The sequence below is a fragment of the Monodon monoceros genome, unplaced genomic scaffold, assembly GCF_005190385.1.
Source record: "Monodon monoceros isolate NGI ecotype Baffin Bay Population unplaced genomic scaffold, NGI_Narwhal_1 Super_Scaffold_11, whole genome shotgun sequence".
Taxonomy (NCBI): domain Eukaryota; kingdom Metazoa; phylum Chordata; class Mammalia; order Artiodactyla; family Monodontidae; genus Monodon; species Monodon monoceros.
The window spans coordinates 126444382-126450794 of record NW_021703767.1 but is presented as its reverse complement, the minus strand read 5'-3'; the positions used below and the strand labels follow the sequence as shown (position 1 = coordinate 126450794).

Here is a 6413-nt window from a genome sequence, read left to right as displayed (position 1 = left end):
CACATGCCACAACTAAGGGGCCCATGTGCTGCAACTAAGGAGCCAGTGAACCACAACTAAGGAGCCTGCCTGCTGCAACTAAGGAGCCCACCTGCCACAACTAAGACCTGGTGCAACCAAATAAATAAATAAATATTAAAATAAAGAATAAATAAAAAGACTTCACTGTCAATTCACACAAAAAAACCCTTTATATTCTATTATATATCTCCTCTCCCTCTTTCTTTTCCTCATTCTTTTTCCTTCCCTTCTTCCTTTTTTGGTGCCCTAAGGTCAACTCTAGGTTATCAAAAGATGATTAAGAACTGCTAGATACCCAAGACCACCTATAGATTCAATGCAATCTCTATCAAAATGCCAATGACATCTTTTACAGAAATAGAAAAAACAATCCTAAAATCCTAAAAATCCTATAGAATCACAAAAGACCCTAAACAGCCAAAACAATTTTGAGAAAGAAGAACAATGCTGGAGGTTCACATCTCCTGATTTCAAACTATACTACAAAGCTACAGCAATCAAAGCAGTATAGTACTAGTACAAAAAAAGACACACAGACCAATGGAACAGAATTAAGAGCCCAGAAATAAACCCATGCACATATGATTAATTAATTTACAAAAAATGAGCAAAGAACATACAGTGGAGAAAGGACAGTCTCTTCAGTAAATGAGTTGGGAAAACTAGACAGCCACATGCAAAAGAATTGAAACTATACCATTATCTTGCACCATACACAAAAATTAACTCAAAATGGATTAAAGACTTGAATGTAAGACCTGAAACCATAAAACTCCTAGAAGAAAACATAGGAAAAAACTCCTCGACATTGGTTTTGGCAAGGATTTTTTGGATATGACATCTAAAGTACAAGCAATAAAAGCAAAAATGAACCAGTGGGACCACATCAAACTAAAAGCTTCCATGCAGCAAAAGAAATGGTCAATTGACAAAATGAAAAGTAATATACAGAATGGGGAGAAACATTTGCAAATCATACATATGATAAGGGGTTAATATCTAAAATATATAAGGAATACATACAACTTGATAGCAAAAAAGAATAAAAATCCCTCACATAATCCGATTTTCAAATGTGCAAAGGACCTGAGTAGACATTTTTCCTAAGAACATATATAGTCAACAGACACATTATAATGTAATCACCATCACTAATAATCAGGAAAATGCAAATCAAAACCACAATGAGATAACACCTTACACCTGTCAGAATGGCTATTATCCAGGAGACAATAACAAGTGTTGGTAAAGATGTGGCAAAAAGGAAACTCTTGTGCACTGTTGGTGGGAATGTAATTTGGTGCAGCCACTATGGAAAACAGTATGGTGTTTCCTCAAAAAAATTACAAATAGAACTATATGATCCAGCAATTCTGCTTCTGGGTATATATCAGAAGGAAATGAAATCACTATTTCAAAGAGATATCTACTTTCCCATGTTCATTGCAGCATTATTTACAATAGCCAAGACAAAGAAGCAACCTAAAGGCCCATTGATGAATGGATGGATAAAAAAAAAGTATATACAGGTATGTATATAATGGAATATTATTGTCATAAGGAAGAAACAAATGCTGCCATTTGCAACAACATGGATGAAAACTGAGGGCATAGTGCTAAGTGAAATAAGTCAGACAGAAAAAGACAAATACTGTATGATCTCACTTTTTATTGGGTTGGCCGAAAAGTTCGTTCAGGTTTTTGTGTAAGAGCTTATGGAAACCAAATGAATTTTTTGGCCAACCCAATAAATCTTAAAAGTTCTCACCACAAAAAAACCCCACCATAATATCTATGTGAGGTGTTAGGTGTGTTAACTAAGCTTATTGTGATAATCATTTTACAATATATAAATGTATCAAATCATCATGCTGTACACCTTAAACTTACACAATGTCATGTCAATTATCCCTCAATAAAGCTAGAAAAATAAGATTAAATAAATAAATAGAACTACAAGATGATTATGTAATCAGAAAAACTCTCAGTAAATGTTTAGGGGGAATAGGATAGAATACACGGTATGGAAATAGAGGCGAACATTCAAGAATTTTTAAAATAAAGTAAGCATGTATTCAGCATCTATGGAATGTCCACATCTGCGAGGTACACCATCAGGCACTGAAGATACAGTGGGAAAAGGCACACGCCCATACCCTCAGGGAGCTTACATCTGGAGGGGAGGCAGCAGAGCACATAGTACAATGTGACAAGAACTTTGACAGGGAAAGGACTGAGGGGAGTAACAAGGAGAGATTCTTAAACCAGCCTGGAATGTCAGAGGAAGCTTTGCAGAGGAGACAAGGTGTGAGCTGAGTGCAGGACAGGGTTACTCAGCTGGTCAAACAAGGGGGACCCATATCACCTCAAAACAAACTTAGAAACAACTACGGAGGAGTAAAGATCTTCAGAGGAATGTAGGGAGAACGTTTCATATAGTCCAGGGACCAGACGTTTCCTCTCTCCTAGAAAAGCCACAGAGGGAGAACACAAGATGGCAGTGGTGCGATGGGATTGCACAAAGCAGGGAGGCCTCTCAGACAGAAACTACAAATCTAATAGCAGTTGACAAGAAATGGGCACTGGCTTGCCCATTGGGGGAGTGTGAAAGGACACAGCCTTCCTGAAGGACAAGGCTGCAATATGTATTGAAAGCCTTAAAAACGTCCATGGTCTTTGAACTAGAAATTCAACCTTTAGAAACTGATCCTAAGTGAAGATTCCCATGTAAGGCTGTTTATAATGGCATTATTTTCAAATGGTAAAGAAGTAGAAAGAAGCCAGATTCCAACACTCCAGTCTAATGGTTAGATGAACTGTGGCTAATTCATCTAGTAGAATAGCAGATGACCAATTATAATCATGTTCTTGAATAGCACTTAATGATAAAGAAAATGTTCATGATATAACATTAAGTACAAAAAATAGGATACAAAACTACATATACTATATGATTTACATTTTATTTAAAATTTACGTGTGTGTGTGTAAAGAAAAAAGACTGGAAGGAAAAAGATCAAAATATCAGTAATAGTGGAATTACAGGCAATTTTATTTTATTCTGTAAGCTTTTCTCTATATTCCAAATTTGAATCCTATGTATGCCCCACTATTATCAGAGAAAAATAATAAACATTATAAAAGAAAGTATTAACAGAGTCTATTTCTAGAAAATGAGGTCAATTTGATTTTTTAATTCTGTGTGTTTTCCAAAATGTTTCCCCAAATTTCATACTATGACTATGTATGGCTCTTTAAAACAAATCATTGAAGAGCCTTTTTTTTTTTACTGGGAACCCAGAATGCTTAGGGAACACACTGCTATTTTAAGGGATTAGTGATTAAGTCACCTGCTGAGAACAGGTGTCAGCTTAGCAGAGAATGACATGGTAGCCCCCTCCCCTGCCCCCAGAACCAGAGGACCTCCTATCGCTCTCCCACTGTTTCTGCTCCTACCTTTGAGAATGGGAAGTTGGCAGGACTTTTGACCTTGATCGTAAGGTGCAGTTTTAACTCTGTTATGCCCTTTCTCTGTAATCTGGCATTAAGAGGGTTTGCAGTTGGGAGGGCAAGAACACCCATTAAGCTTGGCAGATATTCCTCAGAGTGCTAGGAGAGGATAGTCCACATAAAGAGAATCTTCTAAAATAAGTACTCAAATCCCTTTGTGTAAAGGTCTCTTTCATCTCCTCGCCATGCTTCATCTTTTGCACCAAGTTAATTAACAACAATTTTTCAGCAAGCACAACCCTGACAGGTAAGTATTTGGAGCCTGTATCATTTCTCTTATCTTTCCTTCTCCTCTGTGTATTGTTGGGCTCTATGGAGCTTGAAAAGTGTTCTCTTATTGGAGGACACAGAAGCAACACTCAGACAGTGTATTCTTCCTTGGTTGTTTTTTTAAACTAAGAATGAGTTTATTTCAGTATTTTAAAATCGAACCATTAAACTCATTCTGCTTTGCCTGATCAATTTTTAAAGTGTATGTATTTATTTGTTTGTTTGGTTGGTTGGTTATTTTTGGCTGCACTGGGTCTTCTTCGCTGCATGCGGGCTTTCTCTAGATGTGGCGAGTAAGAGCTGCTCTTCGTTGTGGTGCATGGGCTTATTGCGGTGGCTTCTCTTGTTGCGGAGCACGGACTCTAGGTGCGCGGACTCAGTAGTTGTGGCGCACGGGCTTAGTTGGTCCACAGCATGTGGGATCTTCCTGGACCAGGGCTCGAACCCGTGTCCCCTGCGTTGGCAGGAGGATTCTTAACCACTGCACCAACAGGGAAGTCCCTAAAATGTATTTTTAAATGTTTCTTTCAGTTAAGTAATATATAAAACACATTCCTGTAAAAAAAATTAAAGAATATAGAAATATGTAAAGTGAAAACCTTCCCATACCCTTCACCTTCCAATTCAACTTGTCTCCCTGGGATTAACCTCTTTTTTATTATATTAGTTTCAGGTGTGCAGCATTAAAATTCAACATCTGCATATACTACGAAGTGATCACCACCACAAGTCTAGTTACCATCAGTCACCTTACAGTTGACCCTTTCACCTGTTTTCACCCACCCAACCCCCTTCCCCTCTGGTAAACACTAATACCTTCAAAGTCCATCCACGTTGTCACAAATGGCAGAATTTAATTCTTTTTATGGCTAAGTAGTATTCCATTATATATATACCACATCTTCTTTACCCGTTCATTTATTAACAGACACTTAGGTTGTTTCTCTATCTTGGCAATTGTAAATAATGCTGCAATAAACATAGAGGTGCGTATATCTTTTCAAATTAGTGTTTTCATGTCCTTTGAATACCCAAAAGTAGAATAGCTGGGTCATATGATAGTTTTTTTTCTTAAGTTTTTGAGGAATCTCTGTACTGTTCCCCATAGTGGCTGCACAATTTACAGTCTCACCAACAGTGTACAACGGTTCTCTTTTCTCCACATCCTCTCCAACATTTGTTATTTCTTGTCTTTTTGGTAATAACCATTCTAATATGTGTGAGGTGATAACTCACTGGGTTTTGACTAGCATTTCACTAATAATTAGTGATGTTGAACATCTTCATGTGTCTGTTGGCCATCTGTGTGTCTTCTTTGGAAAAATGTCTATTCAAATACTCTGCCTTTTTTAATTGGCTTTTTGTTGTTCCTGAGTTGTATGAGTTCATTATATTTTTGATATTAATCCCTTATTGGATATATGGTTTGCAAATGTTTTCTCCCATTCTGTAGGTTGCCCTTTTGCTTTGATGATGGTTTCCTTTGCTGTGCAGAAGCTTTTTAGTTTGATGTAGTCCCACTTGTTTATTTTTGCTTTTGTTTCCCTTGCCTTTGGAGTCATATCCACAAAAACATCACTATGACCATTGTAAATGAGGTTACCACCTATGTTTTCTTCTAGGAGTTTAATGGTTTAAGGACTTGCATTCAAGTATTTAATCCATTTTGAGTTAATTTTTGTGTGTGGTGAAAGATAGTGGTCTATTTTCATTCTTTTGCATGTGGCTGTACAGTGTTCCCAACTCCATTTATTGAAGAGAATATCCTCTCTCCATTGTATGTCTTTTGCTCCTTTTTTGTAAATTAATTGAACATATGTGCATAGGTTTATTTCTGGGCTCTCAATTTGTCTGTGTGTCTGGTTTTGTGCCAGTAGCATACTGTTTTGATTACTATAGTTTGTTGTATAGTTTGAAATCAGGAGCATGATGCCTCCAGCTTTGTTCTCCTTTCTCAAGATTGTTTTGACTATTCAGGATCTTTTGAGGTTCCATACAAATTTTAGAATTATTTGTTCTATTTCTGTTAAATATGTCATTGGAATTTTGATAGGGATTGCATTGAGTCTGTAGATTGCTTTGGGTAGTATGGACATTTTAACAATATTAATTCTTCCAATCCATGAACACAGATTATCCTTCCATTTATTTGTGCCTTCTTCAGTTTCTCTCATCAGTGTCATAGTTTTCAGTGCACAAGCTTTCTCTCCTTTTAAATTTTTTTGAAGTGTTTGAGAAGGATTAAATGTTCTTTGGATGTTTTGTAGAATTCTCTAGTAAATCCATCTGGTCCTGGGCTTTTGTTTGTTGGGAGATTTTTGATTACTGTTTCAACATCCTTACTAGTAATCAGTATATTCAGATTTTTTATTTCTTCATGATTCAGTCTTGGAAGATTGTATGTTTCTAGGAATTTATCTACTTCTGGGTTGTACAATTTGTTGACATATAATTCATAGTACTCTCTTATGATCCTTTGCATTTCTGTGGTATCGGTTGTATCTTCTTTTTAATTTCTGATTTTATTTATTTGAGTCTTCTCTCGCCTTTTCTCTTCCCTTACCTTCTCTCTCTCTCTCTCTCTCTCTCTCTCTCTCTCTCTCTCTCTCTCT

The 6413-nt window shown here is 36.7% G+C and overlaps 1 long non-coding RNA gene across 1 annotated transcript in view; it reads left to right on the top strand.

The window, feature by feature from the left end:
- Window positions 1–3394: 3394 nt before the first annotated feature.
- Window positions 3395–6413, top strand: part of LOC114890159 — a 7436-nt gene continuing 4417 nt past the window's right edge. Inside the window, exons 1-2 of the long non-coding RNA XR_003792258.1 lie at window positions 3395–3522; window positions 3697–3778. This is a non-coding gene — a long non-coding RNA (uncharacterized LOC114890159). The remainder of the gene's footprint in view (window positions 3523–3696; window positions 3779–6413) is intronic.